Genomic DNA, 21676 nt, shown 5'->3' with positions numbered 1-21676 from the left:
GAAAATGGGTTGTATCATTTTCAAAAGCGCCTACAGTGGATATAAAAAGTCTTCGCACGCCTGGTCAAATGTCAGGTTTTTGAGATTGACCGACAACCCTAAAACCTTGTACAACTCAATTGGAAAAAAAAAAAAATGTCAGAAAAGGCCTACCAGAACAGCTGATTAAATGGTAACTGAGCATTCTAAATTGCAGCAGGTATATGCTGGCTGCCATTTAATGAGTTTGAATGTGATTGGTTAATTCTGAACACAGCCACATATACCCCATCCAAATGGCAGGAAAAGCCGACTAGAACAGCTGAACTTTTGGGGGTTGATCAGAAACCGTCTAAATGGTGGCAAGAATGCACAGACTCCCATTTAATTTGCGTTTGAATGTGAACATTTTGAAATAATTTATCGTGGTTTCACAAAACCCCCAGCATTTGAACAGGGGTGTGTAGACTTTTTATATCCATCGTAAATATGACATCCATGTATGAATTTTTCTGGAACAAAAAAGGTTTTCTTGTTTTTCAAGATTGTAGCTCTATTTTTTCGAGAATAAAGGCGCAATGTTGCAGGTATAAAATTCTTTCCACGCTAGCGTCTACAGACACGACTTTCCCGTTTTACGTTGAAGTTGGCCAAAGCAGAGAGAGAGAGAGAAAATTGTTATTTTGCTGAGTGCGATGACTTCTGTGGCCAAATAAAATGTGAAGAACGGCCGTAATAAGGCTTTTATGGCTCGCCCCGACAATATACAGCACATACTGTGTACTGTATATTTCTCTTGGGTGGGATTGCAAGACTGGCAATATACTCGGTGGCGACGGCTGCGACCACATGAGGACCATTTTGAGGCTGTTTTTATATTTTCCATTACGTTGCTGCTTTGTCAGACTTTCTTCCGTTCGGATAGTTGCAGAAAGTTGCTAACATTAGAGAGTTTGGAAGGGGATGATGTGATCGTGTACGGTATTAGCCAAAAGATTAGCATTCGCAAAGTCGTGGTTGCGTGTTGACAACTAAATTGGCAGTCAAAGCTGGCAGTGACCAGTCACCCTTGGAGAGATGTTGCTTGTCTTCCTGCTGTTTGATCACAAATGCGAGTATTGTGCAACTTTCGTGAAGATTAACTACTATCTGTGGCGATCCTAGCCGGCTAGGCTAATGAGGCTAACTAATTAGCCCGCTGAGCTCTCCTTCGTCAGAACTTTGACGGTGATGTTTGGGCGTCACGTTTCTACATTTAGCGGTTAGTTAGCATTTAGCAGACGTGAATAGACGATGATTGGGCGGTCCCCCGGAGGGCAACACGGAAAAGGTCACATGACAGCCAAAGATCCCGTGCGCCCACTCCATTTATACAGCAGACAACCAAAACGACCTTTTGCCAGCGGCGAGACGGTCATTGGTAGCTTTGACGGCCAGTTTAGCTGTGAACTCACAAATGTAGCAAACGTGATTCTTAACCCTTTTCCTGCCAAGAGCGGTAATTAACGTTAACAGAAATCCTAACGAGTTCTGCCAATAGCGTTAATTGACGTCAACTATGTTTTGGTTTTGTTTTTTTCCTACTGGGCACCGGTTTTCATGAATGAGTTGGAAAAAAAAAAATGGAAAGAAATCCGTTTTTATTTTCACTTTGTCATTTATTTATTTATTTAGTCATTTATTTATCTGTTTATTTAGTTCTTTATTTATTTAGTCATTTATTTATTTCAAATTTTGGCAGTTTTGGTCATCCATATAGGCGAACGTGACCTTGTAGTTGACTTTGGTGCGCTGCTGCGAACCAACGTCACCTCTCGTTTACGGGAATTGCCGGCGGGTGCTGCTTCCTTTCACTTCCTTCGCAAATGTCACACCAGGGTTCCCAATTCCTGCAGCTTGGGAGCTCGCTCTTACAATCGCGTCAACGCTGCGTAAACACCGCACCCATCTGTGACCTTTTCAGTTTCCCCCCCCCCCACCAAAACACAAGAAGGGACGGGCACAGTTGCAGTTGGGAATTCCTTAAGGGGTTTGGGTCCTTCAGCAACCTCGTCGTTGACAAGAACATGAAACAAACACACTCACTCACACACCCTGCAGGAATGTTCCAGAAGTGTCGGTTTTTGACACCTCATCACTACTTTTTTTTTTTTTTTTTTTTTGCAGCCAAACGCGTTTTGCATCAACAAGACAGAAAGTAACTGGCAGAGCTGGTTAGTTATTGGTTGTTGGTTGATTACTGAGCAGGGCTCGGTTTAAAAAATCAAATAATCAATTGAACTGATTTTCCTTTTCGAGTTTGATATTGATTCATCATTTATTAATTGATTATTTTAATATCTCCCTTTTCCCACAAATTAGCAAGAAAATAGAATTTTAAAGGCTGAACTTTTACAGTTTTCTTGAAATGTATTATTCACGTGAATTTAAAAGTATTTTCTTACAATTATGAAAGACCTGACTTATTGCACTTTATGACGATTCAGAATCTTTTTCATTTATATTTATAATTATTGAATTAGAATTATGTACACGTTTTCATCTCATCCATGCTGATGTAAATGTTTGTGTAACACTTAAGTGATTATAACACGTGTTATTTTTATTAAGATGTTGTTTAAGCAGTTACTGCCTCTGCAAAATTTTATTTGGAATTTAATGTTTGTGGAGTTTTTTTTTTTTTTTTTTTTTAAATAATGTTCTTGATATTTAAGAAGAATGCATGTTCCACAACTCATTTGCTCCCAATAACGTGTAAATACGTTGTAAGTGTCCCAAAGACGTATTTATACGTTTTTTTTGTTTTTGTTTTTTTATGCTAGCGTGTACAGACGGCTTTGATGCAGCCTCTCAACTGCAAAGAACGGTTGCAGAAATGGTAGTTATTACACAAATGGCCAGCAGGTGGCAGCAGAGCAAAGGAGATCAACCAGGCCCATGTCGAAAAAAGCTCAATTACTCACAATTCTAAACAGATGAGTGAAAATTAATGAAACTTAGCTATATTCTAATGCTAATTGCTGCAAAACGGAAACAGATAGAAATATACTTTTTTTTTTCCTGATGAAAGAAGAGACTTTAATCTTTCTTTTGGTAGCTTCCATACTTTTATAGCAATAGAACACAATAGTCTGTGGGCCTTGCAAAATCAGTCAAAATCCAGTAAAACAGCGAAAAAATGAGACCATTAATCAATATCAGATTGAACTAAATCGAATCGGAGAAAATATCGAAATTGAACCGATTGAGGAAATTTAAGCCCTAATTAGTAAGTCATTGGTTAGGTTTACCTGTCGGTTAGTGAATTAGTATAATGAAAGTTTGGCGTATCGTCACCTTTCTCCAGCTCCATTTTGGCTAAAACCACAACATCGTAAATGCGCGAAAAACAGGAAGACTGGAAAGTCTTGCCTCCAAGGCGCACACACACACGTGCAGTGACTGGCAATGAAAGCGTGAGGGCGCATTTGATTGGATGACGTTTTGCTTTTGAAAGATGCTTGCGGCGCGCGGTGTTGCCGTCCTTCCCCCTGCGATTGTTTGCGGCAATTACCTCCTTCTCCACTCTCACCCTCCGCCCTGCTCATAATTTGCCGCCTGCGGGGATCCGCTTGACACGCTCTACATCAACTTGTTTGAATTAAAGCGAGGATGCAAGGCAACGAAAGCGGCACCGCAGGAGGCAAGAAAGGAAAAAAAAAAAAAAGTCCTCCAGCGACTTGATGCCAACAAAGAGAAAGAGTAATGAAATATTTGCTTTGGATTGCAACACATCAACTGCAAGTTTGACCTCCTGCAGGCATGCGGCAAAGCAGGACAGCTTCTGCTCACACTAGTTACTGATTTACTTAGTAACTTGGTTGATTTCATGGTGATTAGTTAGCTAGCTAGCTAACTATGTTTGGTTATTTATAGGGTTGTTGGTTGGTTAGCTGCTAGTGAGTTGGATGGTTTATTTCCTTGCTTAGTTTATGGATGGTTAGTGAGTTGCTTGCATGATTGGTTGACGTTTGGTTAGTTACTCGATTTGTTGGTCATTGAGTTAAATGAGTTGCTTAGTTGTTATCTTGTAAGTTTGGTTGGTGGGTTTTTAGTGAATGGTGCACGTTGGTTGGTTGGTTGGTTGGTTGGTTGGTTGGTTGGTTCGTGAGTTGTTAGCAATTGGTTAGTTGGTGTGAGAGGTGGTTGGTTGGTTTGTTGAGTTGATTGGTATGTTGCTTGGTTGGTTAGTCAGTTTGTTGGTCACTAAGTTAATTTGTTGGCTTAAATGGTTGGTTGGTCAATGGGTTTCTAGTTAGTTAGCTGATGGTTGGGTTGAGTTCGTGAGCTAGGTAGTAGGCTAAGCAGTTGTTGATTGGGTGGCTTGATTGGTTGGTCAGTTTGGTGGTCATTTAGTTAACGGGTTGGTTTGCTGATATCTTCGGCGGTTGTTGATCGGTGGGTTTTTAGTGACGACTAGTGTAGATTAGTTAGATCAGGGGTGGCGAGATCCGCCCCTCGAGGGCCGCAGTCCTGCAGGTTTTTTGGATATTTCCCTTCTTCAACACAGCTGATTCATGATGATTACGAGCCTGTTAATTGGAATCAGCTGCACTTCGAGTAGGGAAAGTTCTAAAACCTGCAGGACTCCGGCCCTCGAGGACCGCAGTTTGCCACCCCTGAGTTAGATGGTTAGTTGATTGACTTAATTGGTTGGTTGTTTAGTCAGTTTGTTGGTCATTGAGTTAGTGAGTTCTTGGTTTATTTAGTGAGTTGACTTGTTTGCTTTGTGAGCTGGTTAATTAGTCGGTTGAATAGTCTTGGGTTTGTCCGTTGTTTAGTGAATTGGTTGGTTAGTTGGTGGGACCCTTGCTTTGTTTGGCTTGTTAGTTGACGGGGTCGGTTTTGTCCATTGGTTAGCGAGTTTGTCGACTGGCTAGTTTGTCAAAAATCATACAAAACTTGCCGATTTGGGCCGTTTAAATCGGCCGGGCCCTGAAGGCATCGTCAACTTTCTCAAGCTCCTCACCTCAGCATAACAACAATGACGTGTTCCTTGCTCACTACAGTAGAATAGCTGTGCGCTCATCATCACCACCATCATCATCATCATCATCATCATCCTGCCGCATTCATGACTCACCGTGACTCACTGGAACAAGTATGGTCAGGGGACACGCGTGTGGGAGCACCAAAGCACCTAAACATCTCATCTGTGCTAAAACGGCAACGGCTCACACTGTCAACACCTAACGGCAAAGTGATCATCAGCAAATGTCCAAAACAATCCAATCAAACAGTCCGAACGGTACCGCAGAGTGTGACGCATCAGGTGATTTGGGCCCATGTCGCCATGGCAACAGTGGACTAACGCACTCAACGTTGTCACAGGAAATGAACCCACACACATCGCCCGTGACCCTTACTGACCCAATGATTTGTTTACCCTTCAACACCTTGTGACACATCCTCCTTTGTTACCGTGGCAACCACGGTGACAAAAAAAAACACACCTGATGATGGTCAGTCTCCCGGACGCTTTCAATCTGCCATCGATTGGACATGCCTGCCGGGCTTGTTTAATGGACAACCTTGAGTGAGTGATGTCACCGTTCATCCTCTCGGCTCACTTGCGACTTGATAAATCGCCCACTCAGCCGGGAAAACGGCCTCAATTCATACTTTGCGAGGCATTACAAGCTGTATGAATTATTATACCAACACTTCTGCAGCATTTCATCATAACTCATTGTTTATGTTGTGAGGTATGAGTCAGTGGATGTTGTTTTTTTTTTTTTTCTGTCTCGGCAACATTTTTGGTCGTCAGAAACCGCACCTGTTTGGTTGAATTTGAATGAGAGAAGCCAGTTGTATTTTTTATAGGTTTTTTTTTGTTTGTTGAAATTTTCTAATAAAATACTTTTTTTTTTTTTTTCCATGACAAATAATGGTTACCAAAATTACAACTTTATTAAAAAAAAATGCAAATAACCAAAAGAAAAAATGCACATTGATTTAAAATGTAAACAATAGAACTACTAGAAAATGAATTAGGTTCATATAAAAATACAAATAACTGTCAACTAAAAATACAATCAATTTAAAACAAAATACATATCTACTAAATTTCCAAATTGATAAAATAAAATGAATTATAAAAAATTAATTACAAAAAAATCTACTAAAAATAAAGATGTGTATATATATATTAGGGGTGTTGAAAATCAATTTGGCAATATATCGCGATATTACAGCCCGCGATTCTCCAATCGATTTGATTATGTGGCCGAATCGATATTTAAACATAATTTTTTTATGGTAATATTCAACAAAATGTCTTAGTGTTCACAGTTTAAGCATGGAAGAATGGTATATGAATGGAATATAAAGCCTTAATATTTGATTTCAATGCTGTTCAAGGATGAAACAGATTGCAACAGATCGTTTGTGACTGTCAATACAGTGGCTCACTGTTGTGAGACGGCAGTTTCAGATAAATACATTTTCATACAAATCTTACAGAGTAGTATTTTATAAATTTGGGTTAAAAAAAAATTGCAGTAATTGACTTATCGATTTCATATCGTGATTAATTGGTATCGAATCATGACCTATGAATCGTGATACGAATCGAATCGCCAGGTACGAGCCAATTCACACCCCTAATATATATGAAAATTTTTAAAAAAAATCTGCTAAAAATGTGAATGAATACAAATAATAATACCACAAAATTACATAGGAATTTTCCATTCAGATTAGAACACATTAAATCTGAATGTTGTTGTCTGTTGACATCATTTTCCACTTTTCTGTTGCAAAGAAGCCCACTCAGCAGAAGCAGCCAATTGGACGCACCACCGCGATGGCCGAGATGTCTATGATAGTTATCATAGTTTCAGTTGCTTGTTTACTTTTATTTCACATTTTCCTTGTTTTGTTTTTTTGTTCAGAGAATTTTTTAATTTTTTTTTGCTGCTAACCCCGTGGGAGTCAAAAGTCAAAACGCTTCTTTTTGGCAACGGAACACTTCAATAGCGGCGTTCACACATTGGCGCCAGATATTATTTTTGGCAGATGTGCTGGGAAAATAGCTGCCGTGCTTCTTTTTTTTTTGCTTCTTCTTCTTCCTCCTCCACCTTGTCACTCAATGAACGAATGTTGGTGAGGTGTGAGAGGCAAGCGACATCAAAATTCCCATCATAGCTTGCTAACGAAATGCCTGAGCTACCTTGAGAGTTTCGGTGGTGCGAATTCCTGTACAGTGAACGCATCACAGGGAACAGGGAATGTGCACAAAAGGACATTAAAACATTTGAGCGTGTGAGCTTTCAGGTGACATCAAGTACATTTGCCTTTAATTCATATAAACACAATTAAATCCAAAATACCAAACACTGAAGAAATCAATCGTTTTAAATGGAAATTAATTTAAAATAAAAAAAAAGACAAATATCTACTAAAATACAAATTCATTTAAAATAAAAGAGAAAATTAATATCTACCAAAAAAAAATCCAAATTATTTAAAATTAGCACATGCTTACAAAAACAATTACAAATATCTACTAAAAATACAAAATGATTTAATATAAAATTCTAATAAATTTACAAATTAATTTAGAATTTTTAAAAAATAAATACAGACTGAAATACAAAGTAATATAGAGAGTTAGAAATCAATATTTTAAATTTAAATTTTTTTTATAAATACCTACTCAAAATACAAATTAAACCTAAATCTTTATGATGACACCAAACAGAATCATCAAATTAATGCGGTTCTAGCAGGTTGTTCATGGACCATAAGTATGACGCAACAATTGGAAGGTTTTGGACCCATCTCGGCCATCATGGAACCATCAACCGGGATCTCGCTGCGACTGCCACTTGACAGGACACGTCGTCGTCTTCTTCTTTTCTGTTGTGGCCTCCATTGAGAAATCTGTCAAACATTCTTCTTCTTCTTCTTCTCACACGTTTCTCTACACATTCCGGGCCGCTATCACACCTGTAATTAACACAGCTTGGAATCCTCGCATCTGCGCCCTCGGGGAGCAGCAACAGCAAATACTTTTCAAGTCCACCCAGCTGACATGTGCAGCGTCCTGAGAGCTCTTCCTCATGCGTCTTGCACTCAGTTACACCAGAACACAAAAAAATAGCAGTTATACAGTAGTGTATGTTATTTTGGAATAGCCTGGGTCCTGTCATGTACATCAGAAAGTATTCACATCATTTCACTTTGTATTGTACTTTATAAAACTTAAATGGACATTGAATATACTGTAAATTTAAAAAGGAAAAGGGGGATTTGACACAGAACAATGACAGGTTATTTACTCTACATACTGAAGACAAAAATGTCTAATGAAACTGTTTGTTTGTGGCTGGTTGGAACGCTTTATTCCAGTAACATTCCCAGGTAGCTTAGCCCACTTGACTATATGAGGACCCATGGTTGTCTAGTGAGATGCCTGACAAATTTGGCACAGGACAATAACAGGTGTTAATATTTATTTATTTTAAATAATAAAGACAATTTCAGTCAGTCTAATAAAACTTTTAGTTAGATGTGGCTCAGGTTGGAACACTACATTCCAGGAACATTCCCAGCTAAAGAAATTTCCAAGCTTAGCTGATCCCACTTGTCTATATGAGGACCCCTTGTCGTCCAGCAAGGTGCCTGACTAAATTAGCAATGGCTTTAACACGGCACGATATGATTCAGGTCCTCAGGTAAGGAAACTTCTCGCATGGCCGCCGCCGGGGGAACGTTCATAATGGCAGGAAGAATGTGACTTCGTTCCTCAACTGATTAGCCACCTGATGTTGTTAAAAACTTCATGTACGTGCAAGCTCAACGTCAGACATTAAAGTGAAAATGATGCTAGCTTGTACTCACATGTGAGACTAATGAAGCCAATTATGCTAAACGTCAACATGGAGGGTGAGGCCTCTTCAGATATGTTTGAACATTGAAAAGGCACATTTGTTGACAATTCCTCCCACCTGTGGAGAACTAAAGTGGGTGACATGAAACGCGACGCGACCCTCACCTGATGCTCGGCAAGCCCGTGTTTGCTTTGTGTTATTTAGTGACAGGTAAACCAATTCAGTGCTCTTCCACTAGATGGCAGAACTGTTAACCTGTTGCCATCCACACAACAGAATCATAGCTTTGTGTCAACTAAACGGGCCCAGACCCAGATTTCACACTAAGCCCGTTTGTGTGTAAATTGCAACAAGATTACCATGAATTCAGTAGGAATACTTTTTGTGATATTTTGCATTTGTGTATCTTAAGATTTTCCTCTTGTAAAATATACACCTGAGTTCGGTCAAGGTCAGGAAGCGCAACACAAGCCAGACGAGCAACATCAGACAAACACCAGAGGTCAAGCGATGAAATATTAACGATATCGAGCAGCGTCAGCACTCCTCCGGTAACGGTGAATAATTCAAACTTTCCGACAAACGCCCTTTTACCAGCGTGACTGTTTTTGGCAGTGGTGGATGGGCGAGACAATGGGGCGAACGTAACCTAATGAAGGAACAAAGGCCTGCGCCGGTGCGTGTGTGCGACAGGCCCTCGCCGCATTCCGACTCTTTGTAGACGTGGACAAGAGGAGAAGCAAAGAATGCAGAAGGAAACGCATAAATAAAGAACAGCGCATTTGTTTCTCATTCAAGATCTGGTTCACACTGAGATTCAGTTTTGGTGGTTAAAAAGTTGTGTTGTGGAGTATGAGAAGCGTGTATATTGTGTTTTGGAGTTTATGACGCATATACATTATATTATGGAACTTAGGGAGGTTTAAGAACAGGCTATGGAGCTTCACAAAGCTATGCATCGTGTTATGAAGTTATGTTGTCTAAGACTAAGAAGAAATGCAGTGTTGGGGGCGAAAATGAATTTCCTCTTTCTAGTGCAAAATAAACTAGGACACGGCGGCCATTAGCATCGAAAGCAAACTTATCTTGATTTAGAATGAATAATATCCTCATTCATCTTTTCCTAAATACCATTTTTCTAAGGTTATTGATTTCCCGTTCTTTCCTCCCCGTCGACATCAGCATGACGGACGAGCCTTTTAAGCACTCGTCTTAGGATTCGTCATTCCATCTATTTGTCGATCCGTGTGTGTGTGTCGACTGATGAGCAGGATGTTTTTTTGTTGTTGTTTTTAATTGCATTTATTTATTCAACCTGCCAGGAATGACAATGACAATGACGCTGCCCACGGAGCCCCTGTGAGTCACGTTGTCCCATAATGCACTTCTCCACAACAGACGGACGGGATGACTCATCCCAAAGGCCTCGGTGAGCGAAAGAGACTTAGTGAAAATGCAAACTACTTCTTCTTATTGTTGTTGATGCTCAGAGGTTGCAAAAATATTTGGTTGGGGTTCTTGGAAACAAAATATTTTACATCTCTGAAACTGTTTTGGAGAAAATGTGAGAGATTACGTTTCATGACAAATTTGGCTATTTGTGATCTACAAGATCAAATGTCAAGTTACTAAAATATGCAGCAATCTTCTAAAAGATTTGGAATCCTTGTTGAATTCCCCTTCCCAACAATGTTTTGTGAAGATCGACTCAGTATAGTTTGGGTTCAAAGGATGGCGGCCACGCCCCTTTTTGCCCAAACTGACCAAATTTGGTGGGCCGCAGCTCCCAAAATCCTGCTCCGATTGACCTCAAATTTGAGATTTAGTGTTGTGCCATCACTACCAACCAGTACACCAAGTTTCATTCAAATCCAAATCTGTTCAGTTAAACCCACCTGGAACTCAAATACAGCTACCACAACAGTCTACTTTAGTACAATAACAAACTATTTTGTTCTCCCTCACTTCCCACCACTGGGCGAGCGAGAGAGCTATCCACAAAAAGTACTTGATCTTATTATCAGTGCTAAAACTTTTTTTCTTACTTATCGTGGAGCTGCCACGTTAGTTTTCCGATTGTAAGCGCGCACACGTTCTGCTCGGGGAAATGCGCTGGAAATCTCATTACGGGAATCGTGTTGGCTCGGGGGCACACCGGGCATCTTCTCCTGCATGGCAAATAGGGCTCCTTCCCAGTGTGGGAATGTGCCGCTGCTACTTTTTTTGGGGGGGGGGTGGGCTCAGACTCTCGCTGCCTGACTGCTTTAACGAGCCAAGAGGTTAAATCCTAACCTCTTGCTGCCTGAGGCGAGCTACATTTGCATGTGCGGCACATGCTTGGAGGCCTGAAGCGCATCAAAAGGTGTGTGTGAATGTGCGGCGGTGCGCGTTTGCGCGCATAGACGCTCGGCAATATGTGGGGCAACGTTCCTTCATCGGCCGTCGTGCTCGGCCTAATTCTTAGAGTGTGAGAAGAGTGTTATGACGTTTAAACAGGCACGGGCGCACATGGACCTTATGCGGCACTTTAGCACCTCCTTTTTTGACCGTGAAGAAAAATACGCTGAATTTTGCTATTTGTCAGTTTTTAAAACAAATTCCAATTACAGTTCTTTATTTTTACTTCCCCTCTCCGAAATATATATATTTTCCAATGAAGTTGTACAGATTATAGGTAAAATAACGCCCCGTCAATTACGGCCTTAGGTTCCAGACCACCCAAGCAATAAGTAAAAACCTCAATATAAAATATTTAAATCCTCCTTCTCCTTCATGTAGCATTTAATCACACTTTTGAAACAATACAACATATTACAAGCACATTTTTTAAACATAAAATATTGGGAAAGAACAAGAATACCGCAAAAATATTGTACAAACAGTGTACCGGTCTTCTGCGTTTCTTCTGAACTAGCAAACTTAATTTAGCATCTCACAAATGTATGTTATAATCATGTCCAAAGTTGTAGATTAGAAAATGACTCTGTAGGCATAAAAAGCAGGATTAAAGAGGATTTGACATTGAAGTAATTTTCTGCAAAAACTAGGCTGGGCTACTTCCTGTTTTCGTTCTTCTTCTTTAGTGAAATTCACACAGTGTCAAATAAAATAGTGTACCACCATCTAGTGGTCCACAGAAGAATTACACCCAAAATAAACAGGAGGCAGAACAAAATAGGAAATCTGAATAGCGGGACCATTTTCCTTCCATTGGTGTCCTGACAGAATCTAGTATCCGACAGTTGTTGTTGTTTTGTTTTTTTTGTCAAAAAAGAACTCTATTTTTAATGTATTTGTAGTTTAATTTAATTTAACTAAAATTTAATTCTATTTTAATATTTAACATTTTTATTATTTTTATTTATTTTTTATTAATTTTATTTTTGAGTGAAGATTCTCGCTAAGATAGTTAGCTTGCCAGCGTGCTTGGCTTCTGTCGGGTCTCCAGATCAATTCCAATGCTTTCAGGTCATTCTGTGAGTCACTTCCAAGGTCTGGGAGTGGGCCAAAGCTGATGATCACTCACGAGGGAGGAAGACGAGGACGTTTTCTGGGAGGTCTTCGCGTCCTCCCTCCATGTGATCTGATAGATGGGAGCACGAGTCACGCAGAGTTGAAAGTTGAAAAGTGGGTCGGAGCGGGTGCGCCTCGTGTTCTTGTCGTCCTACTTCTGCAATTGAGGCCTGGGCTAGTTACTAGACGGGATTAAGGTTTTTTTTTTTTTGTTTGTTTGTTTTTGCACTACCAGTGAAATCAGGAGAAATTGTATAATGAAAAGGAAAATTACAAACACTTCCAAACAGCAGTCGGTGTTGGCGCAAACCTTCAAGATTGTGGTGGAAAGCCTACTAGAACATCTGAACTTCATTTGGGCTTAATCAGAGGGACTTTGAATGGCAGCAGGTGTTGTGCTGAATGCTGAGGTGCGTTTAACATGATTTTGAATATGATGGGGGAATTCTGAACATCCCAGTTGTAAGAGAGTGTGCACACTTGTGCAACCACATTTCATTTCGTGTTTACCTTTTGAAAAGAAAAATTGAGTTGCACAGGTTAGAGGTCACATCAATGTTGGAAAATGTTTTTGAAGGAATGGCGTTTGAACAGGGGTGTGTAGACTTTTTGGAGGCAAGACGTACTCATAGTTTTGACATTTTCCCATTAAAAAATTGATCACATGCATTTGTAATGTTACTTTTCCCTCTCGATTAATTAATATTAGTCACTTTAACTGCGATTAATCACATTTTTCTACGTAAGATGGACACTTGTAAAAAATTATTAGAACTTTTTTATTGTAACTTTGACTTTTTCTCCCATTTAACTTGATCTTTTTTCCCCTCCTGTATGAACTCCACCTTGGAGAGTATCACTCCTCTCGACTTTCTCATTTGAAACTTTGCCTGATTAAATCCTATTTTTGTATATATATTTTTTTAAACTGCTTTGGGAATAAACAGGCAGTAAATGAAAATTAGAAGAAAAAAAAAACCTCTCTCTCCTCAAGTGTTCTTTCAAATTGATCTTATTTTCTGTGTAAACACATTTCTAGGTGTATTTTCGGACCTCCGAGCGCCTCCCTGCAGAGGCGCTTTAATCTGCTTGCTAATCTCCAATTAAAGTGCCCATTAAAGGTGTTTGGCCAATACAGCCGCCACCTCTGCTCCTTCTCTTCCTCCTCCTCCTCCTCTTCCTCATCCGCTTTTAACTTGCAATTCCAATGTCTCACACACACACACACACGCGCGCACACACGCTGGAGTGTCCTGCATGGATTGACCTAGATTGAGCCAGCGAGTCATTTCTGGAGACACAAATGAGGATTAGCAAAGATTAAAAATGACAACGTGTGAGGAGTAGCCGGCCGAGGCCAATTATAATTACGGGCCAAACATTTTTCAAAGCTATATAAAAATATAATAAGAATGGGACTGAGGCTAATCCAGTAAAGCGGTTTTGTGTTTTGAGATTTCCCCTGTGCTTGGTTATTTAGCTCATGCTGCCGGCTACAATAAGGGAGGATAGTAGCACAATATTTTTGCAACAGGGGCAAAGGGAACAATTAAAGAAACACAGAAGAAGGAAAGAAGTCTTCCTGTGCAGTAAGCAAATACAAAAGTGCACTTTTATATACATAATATATATTGTAGGCCTGGGTATTGTCAACAACCCCACGATACGATAGCGGGGGGTCACGATACGTATCGCGATACACATGTATCGCAATACATGAATTTACTTGCATTTTTATTATAACAGTCATATGTATACCTAAGTGATATTTTTGTTATTGTGGATGGCAAAAATGCTTTTATTAGCAGCTCTTCTGGTTTATCACCAAGTGAGCAACCTTGCTTTAACTGCCTATTTAAAATTAATAATCAGCATCGATTCTGACGCCTGCTTATCGATGCGTGCATTGTAATGAGGCCCGCGACGATGTATTGAATCATCACTTTAGTTTCAAATATATTAAGATACATATCAAATCGTGTTCCTTCATATTGTATAACAACAAGCAACTCATTGCAATCTCACCGAATCAAATCGTTCCATTTTTAAAATAATTTCTACTTGAATTTTATTCAAGTATCGAGATACGTATCGAAATTGTCTTTCACTGGAGAGATACACAACTCTAATATACATATATAAGGCAATTCGGGGGTGTGACAAAAACCGATTTGAATTGTAAAGTCGTACTTTAACTTTATTACTGGTTTTGAGTTAGCCAAACCAAATTTATTCCATTTTAAAAATGAGAGATACGCATATTAATTAGTAAGATGTTGCTGATGATTTGTTGTTTCTGTGAATATGTAATGTATTTGGATATTTTGGTCTTTGGGGAGCTTTTTTGTTACATTTGAAAAAAATGACAAAAGCTTCAGCCGAATGGTAATCCCAAAAAATCAAATCGAATAGAATCGTTCAACTTGCAAATATACCGTTCTTGAATCGCATTGAGATTTGTATGGAATTGTTTTTTTATTGGAGAGATGCATACCCCTAATATATATGTATGTTTTGCTATTTAACTACTTTTCTTCATAGTCTTATTCTGGTTTTCATCTACCATTGTTGTATATTCCATATTAACATATTTCCGCTTGTAATTTGCCAACCCTGAACTTTACGAGCAAGGTTTCTTATTAGTTTGCCGCGACTTTCTCGTTTTAATGTCGGCCGCGCGACTCCCGGCCCCCTTTTGGAAGCGCGCCAACGTTTTCATGTGGCTGTCTGTGGGTCGTTAGTGCTCACTTATTAAACGCTCGGGGGGCACCTTTGAAGGCCAGCGAGCGCCGGCGCGTGCGAGAGAGGTGCGTCAGCGTAATAAGCGTTTTGAGGCTTGGCCTGCCTCGTAACCTTGTTTAGGTTCCCTTTTGAAACGGCCTAGCGGGGATCTTTTAATGGTGCGACTCGCACCGCAATTTCTGCCCTTTGAATGGATTTTCACTGGGGGCGCGGGCGGCGTTTAAGGGCGGTTCAGGTGTGTCAAGTCTGTAAACACGCAATCTTCTTTTCATGGGACGACCAAAGCCAAAACAATCCAGTCGACTTCTCCTTGTAATTATTGGAACGAATGTTGTGAATTTGGTCAAACATGCATGTTGAATGATCTGGATGAAAATTATATTTTTTCAGGGGTTTATTTTGTTCTAATATAGATTGTATAAAAACAAATGTGTGAAATTTAGATGGACCTTTTTTTTTCTTTTTCTTTTTTAAAGTATAATTTTGAAAATTTCCTTGACTTCCAGATTTTTCTCAAGAAAAAAATTCTATAAAAGAATTCAAGAAAAATCATGGAAAAAAATTCAATAATCTAGAAAAATACTTTTTAGTCAATTTTCAGATTTTTTTTTTTTGTTAATTTATCAGAAAATTGTCATTTAAAACGTGCATATTTAGATTTTTTGTAATCGCTCCAAGGCTTTCTTTTTTTTTTTTTTCCTTACATTTGATTTTAAAAACTACACTTAGATTTTTAAAAAGGTTGCGTATTGGTGAGTCAGTCATAGTATAATTTTTTACATTTATTAATGTATTTATTTTTAATACATTTTTAAGCCATAATTGAGGCGTTTGCTGGATTAATTCATCCTGAAAGATATATAAAGTTTCCAGAAATGATTCCGAGCTGCCCAAGTTTCCTTTTCCATAGCGAGCCTAATATCTTCTTCAAATCTTAAAAAAATTGATATTTTCCATCAACCCTCCTTTGATGTGACAGGCACAGCCAAAACAATCCATTAAATTGCTCATTGCAATTCAAAGAAGAAGCGTTCCTGAAGGCTTGCTTTGTCTTCTCTTCCATTCTCGCCTTGAACTTTTCAAAGAGATGCCGTGCGTGTCAGCTGTGACCTTTACTGTCCAAACATCGTTTTATGCCCTCCAGTCATCCTTCTCTTCAAAATGTTTCCTTTTGTTTTTCTATGGCCAAATAAATCGCCGTTTTGGACTAACATGAAATTCAAATAAGTTTGAAAATTCAGCCTCACATGACTGTTTGACTTAGCAACGTGAAATTTCCTCTTTGTTTATGGTGAGTAGACCCACAAAAAAAAAAAAAAAACATCTCAAGAAGCCATGACCATTAACACACAGAAAGTCAGCCATTTTTGTTTGAATCACACATTTCCAGGGGTGCTTCAAAGCGGAACTTAAAAAAAAAAAAATCAGCCCCTAAAGCTACAAAATTTGGTGGACTTGTCTGTCATGAGTAGACCTACAAAAAAAAAAGTATCAAGAAGCCACGGCCGTTAACACATTGGGTTGTCAGCCATTTTGGTCCAAAGCTGCCATTTTAGGCTAAGTTACAAGGGTCCTTCAAGATGGGAGTTGAAAAATTCAGCCCCCAAAACAAGTTACCTTCAATCCAAACTTGGTGTTGTCATGACTGGGTCATGCCAGGGTTATGTGTTTGTCATGCAACGACATGACAGGGTTATGTTTGGGTCATGTAAGGGTTATGTTTACTGTCATGCAAGGGTTATGCTTACTGTCGTTACTAGGGTCATGTAAGGGTTATGTTTACTTTCATGCAAGGTTTATGTTTGGGTCATGACCATGAGGTCAAGAGTCTGTTTTGAACTGATGTAACCAGCATCTAGTTTCAACTGGTCTTAAGCTATGTGATGCCAGGAATCTTTAATCTCTTTATCTGGTCAACAGCCAATCAGATAATACCATGTCAGTCCTGTTACCCACATGTCTAGCCTCAGCCAATCAGATCGATTCGTTGTCTATATAAGCCGGTCTGAGAAGTGTGTTTTGCTTTTTTGTTTTTTTGTCGGGTTATTACCGCTGTTCCTCTGTGCAACTCTCGTTCTTTCTCGTCTAGTCAAGTTTGTTTCACGCCTCTCGATGTGAATAAATAGTTAAAATCTTTTTGCGGTTTTGGGATCCGAGCTCAACACATAACAGGCGTAGAGATTTTGTCTGTCGACTACCAAATGTAAATTATGTTTACTAGACAGATGGACAAAACATTTGCATTTTTTTTTTTCACTATGTAGGGGCGTAGCAAGTCGGCACTCGAAAAGACACAGGAAGTCAGACATTTTGATGTAGAGTGATTATAGCCATTTATTTGACAACACACTTAACATGAAATTTGGTAGACGTGTCTATCAAAAACAAAAAAAAAAAGGAATTTCTAACAATTTGAAGGCCTAACACACCCTGAAAGATATTAATGTTACCATTTCCAATCTCGACTCCCAAGACAGGTCGCCTCGTCCGTAGCTAGCCTTTTATCTTCCCCATGAAGACACGTTTTGTTTTGTTTTTTTTTTTTTTTCTGGATGGATGTTGTTATGACTCAGCTGCGCCCCGACCTCAGCTGTCAGATAAAAGGTCATGTGTGCAAACAACTCGAGGCGGACACGGCGGTGGCGCGTCCAAACAAAAAATGCTGAGATGGAAACACATCTGCGTCGGATGCTTCTGCGTTGACGTAAGGCATCGACCACCGCCCGCGCTGATGGGGAGCGGGTTTGTGGTGATGGGAATGGTCGCAGGTGGGGGGACTTATCATGTTGGGGTTTTATTTATTCAAGTGTATCTTTTTTATTTATTTATTTATTTATTTATTTATTTATTTATTTATGTATTTATTTATTTTTTAAGAAAGTCAAATATTTCAATAAGAAAGTCAAATATTTCAAAAGAAAAAGTATTGTTTACAGACCAGACATACTTTTTAAAAATGATTATTATTTCATAATACTTGAATATTTTCAAGAATTGTTTTGTGAATGTTTTAATAAAAAAAATTTTAAAAAAAAAAGCTTCTATTAAATGTTTAAATATATGTAATTTTCTTTTCAGAAAAAGTTGTGCATTTTAGGGGAAGAATTTATTTATTCATTTATTTATTTATTTATTTTTCAGAAAAATGTATTTCAAGATATGAAGGACATTTGCACATGAGTGCATACTTATTTTAAGTTATTAATTGTTTTTGGAAGAAAAAAAAAAAGTCATATTTTTGAGGGGATTTTTTTTTATTTTATTTTTTTATTATTAAGCAAAAAGTCCTAAACTTTAGAGGACCAAAAGTTGCATATTTTCATTAAAATAATATAAAAAGAAAGGAGAAAAAAAAGTATAGTTGAAATGATTTTTAGGATGTAGGTATGTATTTATTTATTTTACTATTTAATTTGAAAGTTTTTTTTTTTGTTTTTTTTAAAGATAAAACCATCCATTTTGAAAGTGCGTTGAATTCTTGTGCGCTGACGTAAGGCAGCTGACTTCATGACCACTTGAACCTCTACCGCTGCCTGCGGTGATGGGAAGGGAGGGGGGGTGTGGTTGGCGGGCCCCAGGGGTGGAGGGCTTTGGGGGTGGTAGGGGTGGGGGTGGGGGGGGTGTACTTATGGGCCTTCCAGGAAGCCTTTGAGTTTGTAATTAGCAGAGAAACGCAGGATGTCTGACAGCTGGATGGGATTTTAGCGCACCCCATTGGTCGGTAGCACCCCCCAATGTCAGGTTGTTATCAGCGCCTGTGATTGGCTCCCCCATCCATCCCATGATGGGAGCTTAAGTTACATCTTGGCACCCCTGGAGAGAATGGGGGACCCCCTAAATGTTTTTGTATTCATCACACACAAAAAAGTTGAGCCTTTTTTTTTTTTTTTTTTTTTTTTTTTTTTTTTTTTTTTTAGAACTTTAGACATCATTTAGATGTCTTTTTAGACATCATTGCAGCCCCCTGACAGCAGGGAACCCCCTTCAACTTTTTTTTTTTTTTGGCATCACTCGCACAAAAGGACGTCCGGCCTGGCACATGTGGTCCCCATTGGGATGTCGGCAAGCGTGAAGCCAGATGAAACGTCGCTGATGAGCGTCCGTCCGTGTGTGTGCGTGTGGTCCACATACACACACCACACGCACACACATCCAAAGGGCCACAGACGCACGCTCTGTAAGCCGCAAGCACTTAAACGCTGGCTCGTCGATGCGCTGCAAAAACCTTTGGAAGCAGTCAGGGTGTGATGAGAAGTCAGTGGAACTTAATCACACGTTAGCAACACTGCCCACCACCACGGGCACGTCAAATTTTGCCTGGACGTGGCGCAGATGTTTTCAACTTGAATAGAGCAAAAAAGTGTGTACAGTGTACCACAAAAATATTTGTACGTTTTTGGAAATATTGGATGCCATCTTCATAGGAAGGAAAGACGTTTTGTTACAATGTCAAGTATTAAACGGTGTTAAAATAACTCAACACACCGCCATTAATGTCTTAACTGCTGACAACAAAAGTGACGGGACCCCTAAGTGAGACTGTCAAAATTACAAATCGGTTTTGGATGTATTCACTTTTGTGAGACACTGGCAGTACAAAACGCTGACGACGACGTTTTTGCTGCATGCTGTTGTCCGTAATGTTGAGAAATAGCTTTCGCAAATGTGTTTAAGAAAACGTTTCATGGGGGGAACAGATATTTTCAAGGAAAATCTGTGTTTTTCCTGCCTCAAACTGAGTCAGAGGTGGTACCATCCTGACTATGGGCGACTACCGATAATGATACCAGCTGTTTTTTTTTTTCAGTAGTTGTTGCTTAGTTAGTTAGTTTTAGAGAAGTCATGTCAGAAGAGAGTCACCGAAAAGTCATGATGCTACAAGAGTTGGGAGATAATTCAATATCATCGTCATCTTTGTACTTTTATTTTCCTGACAAATATTTGCCGGCAAATGCTTGTATTATTATTTTTTTTTTTTCCGTTGAGCAGCTTGCTTGTTTTAGAGATTACATCTGCGTGTGGTTTGGCAGCATTCCGGCCGGCGGGCACCACTGAGATGAAAAAGTCTGTCTTCACAAACATAACACTCAGACAGCACTTTATAATCATCAATAAATACTCTGTGAAGATTTTAGGTTTGAGGCAGCATTTTAGACTCATTTTGGACATTTCCAAATCCAGATTTTGAACAAATTTCTCCTAAGGAATTCACCTTTTGAACTAGTTATAGGCAGATGACAAATGGACTACGTTCCCAAAATTCTGCACCCCTTTGGCCCAAAAAAAATTGTACAAGTAGGGGGGGGAAAAAAACAAAAAAAAGTCTCACAGGAGTCTGCCATTTTGGTTTGAAGCGGCCATTTTACGCTCACTTTGGTCATTTCTCTTCAAGCCTTTCTGTCTCTCTCTCTTTGGAAATTCAGCTCCAGTTTCTCTAAGCAACATGTCATTTGATGAATATGTCCATCATGAGTAGACCCACAAAAAATCTCAAGAAGCCATGGCCATAAGGACATAGGAAGTCGTCCATGTGTTGGTTTGAAGTGACCCTTTTGCGATCATTTTGGACATTTCTCTTTAGAAGATGACTTGCCCCAGAATTATTATTATTATTTTTTTAATTTAGCTCCTGGATCCAGTGTTAACATAGCAACATGTAATTTGGGAAACTTGTCTGTTATGAGTACGTAGACCCACAAAAAAAACCTCAAGAAGCCATGCCCAATAGGACACAGGAAGGTGGCCATGTCGGTTTGAATTGACCATTTTACAATTGTTTTGGAAATTTCTCTTCAAGAGCTCATTTCAGTCCAGATTTTTTTTTTTTTTTTTTTAGAATCATATAATTTGGTCAATATGTCCAATTATGAGTAGACCCACAAAAAAGCCTCAAGAAGTCATGCCCTAAAGGACACAGGAAGTCTGCCATTTTAGTCTCAAGTGTCCATTTTGACCAATTTTGTCCGTTTCTCTTCAAAAGCAAACTTTTTTTTTTTTTTTTTTTTTTTTTTTAAATTCAGCCCCTGGATTGAGTATTACTTAGCAACAAGTAAGTAGACCCACAAAAAAAAAAAAAAGTTTCAATGAGCCATGCCCAAACGAAGACAGGAAGTCGGCCATGTTGGTTTGAAGTGACCATTTTGGGCGCATTTTGGCCATTTCATCAGGTCCTTCAAGGAGAGTCTCCTCCTTTTGAATGAATTTCAGTTCGAAGAACAAATTCGCCACAAGACGGCAAACATGCATCCTTAGTTTTTTTTTTTTTTTTGGTTTGTTTTTTTTCTCATCATAGTGGGTCACATGTGGAGCTCGCAGTACCCAAAGGACTTTGCGGACGTGTCGGAGAGCGCCGGCGTGGCCTCGCTGTGTGGGAATAAGTCGAGCTTCCTGCCGGACAGGAAATTCAACTTCCTGTCGTGATTGATGTGACGGCTCTGGTGGGGGGGCGGGTGAAATGTGGGGCTCCCACACACAGCGCCCCCACATTTCAACTTAAATGTCAGCCTTTGTTTGCGGGCCACACACACACACCGGAGGAGGAAAAGATCATTTTAGTGTCTCGTTGCAAC

General features: G+C 39.3%; 1 protein-coding gene across 1 annotated transcript in view; it reads left to right on the top strand.

Annotated features, from left to right (window-relative positions):
- arhgef28a (Rho guanine nucleotide exchange factor (GEF) 28a) overlaps positions 1-21676 on the top strand; it is a 48686-nt gene that overhangs the window by 17540 nt on the left and 9470 nt on the right. Inside the window, exon 26 of the mRNA XM_077498264.1 lies at positions 10175-10281. The gene's annotated coding sequence lies outside the window, so the exon portion shown is untranslated. The remainder of the gene's footprint in view (positions 1-10174; positions 10282-21676) is intronic.

The sequence above is a fragment of the Festucalex cinctus genome, chromosome 15, assembly GCF_051991245.1.
Source record: "Festucalex cinctus isolate MCC-2025b chromosome 15, RoL_Fcin_1.0, whole genome shotgun sequence".
NCBI lineage: Eukaryota > Metazoa > Chordata > Actinopteri > Syngnathiformes > Syngnathidae > Festucalex > Festucalex cinctus.
The sequence above is the reverse complement of the archived record's forward strand: the minus strand, read 5'-3'. Positions and strand labels throughout refer to the sequence as shown.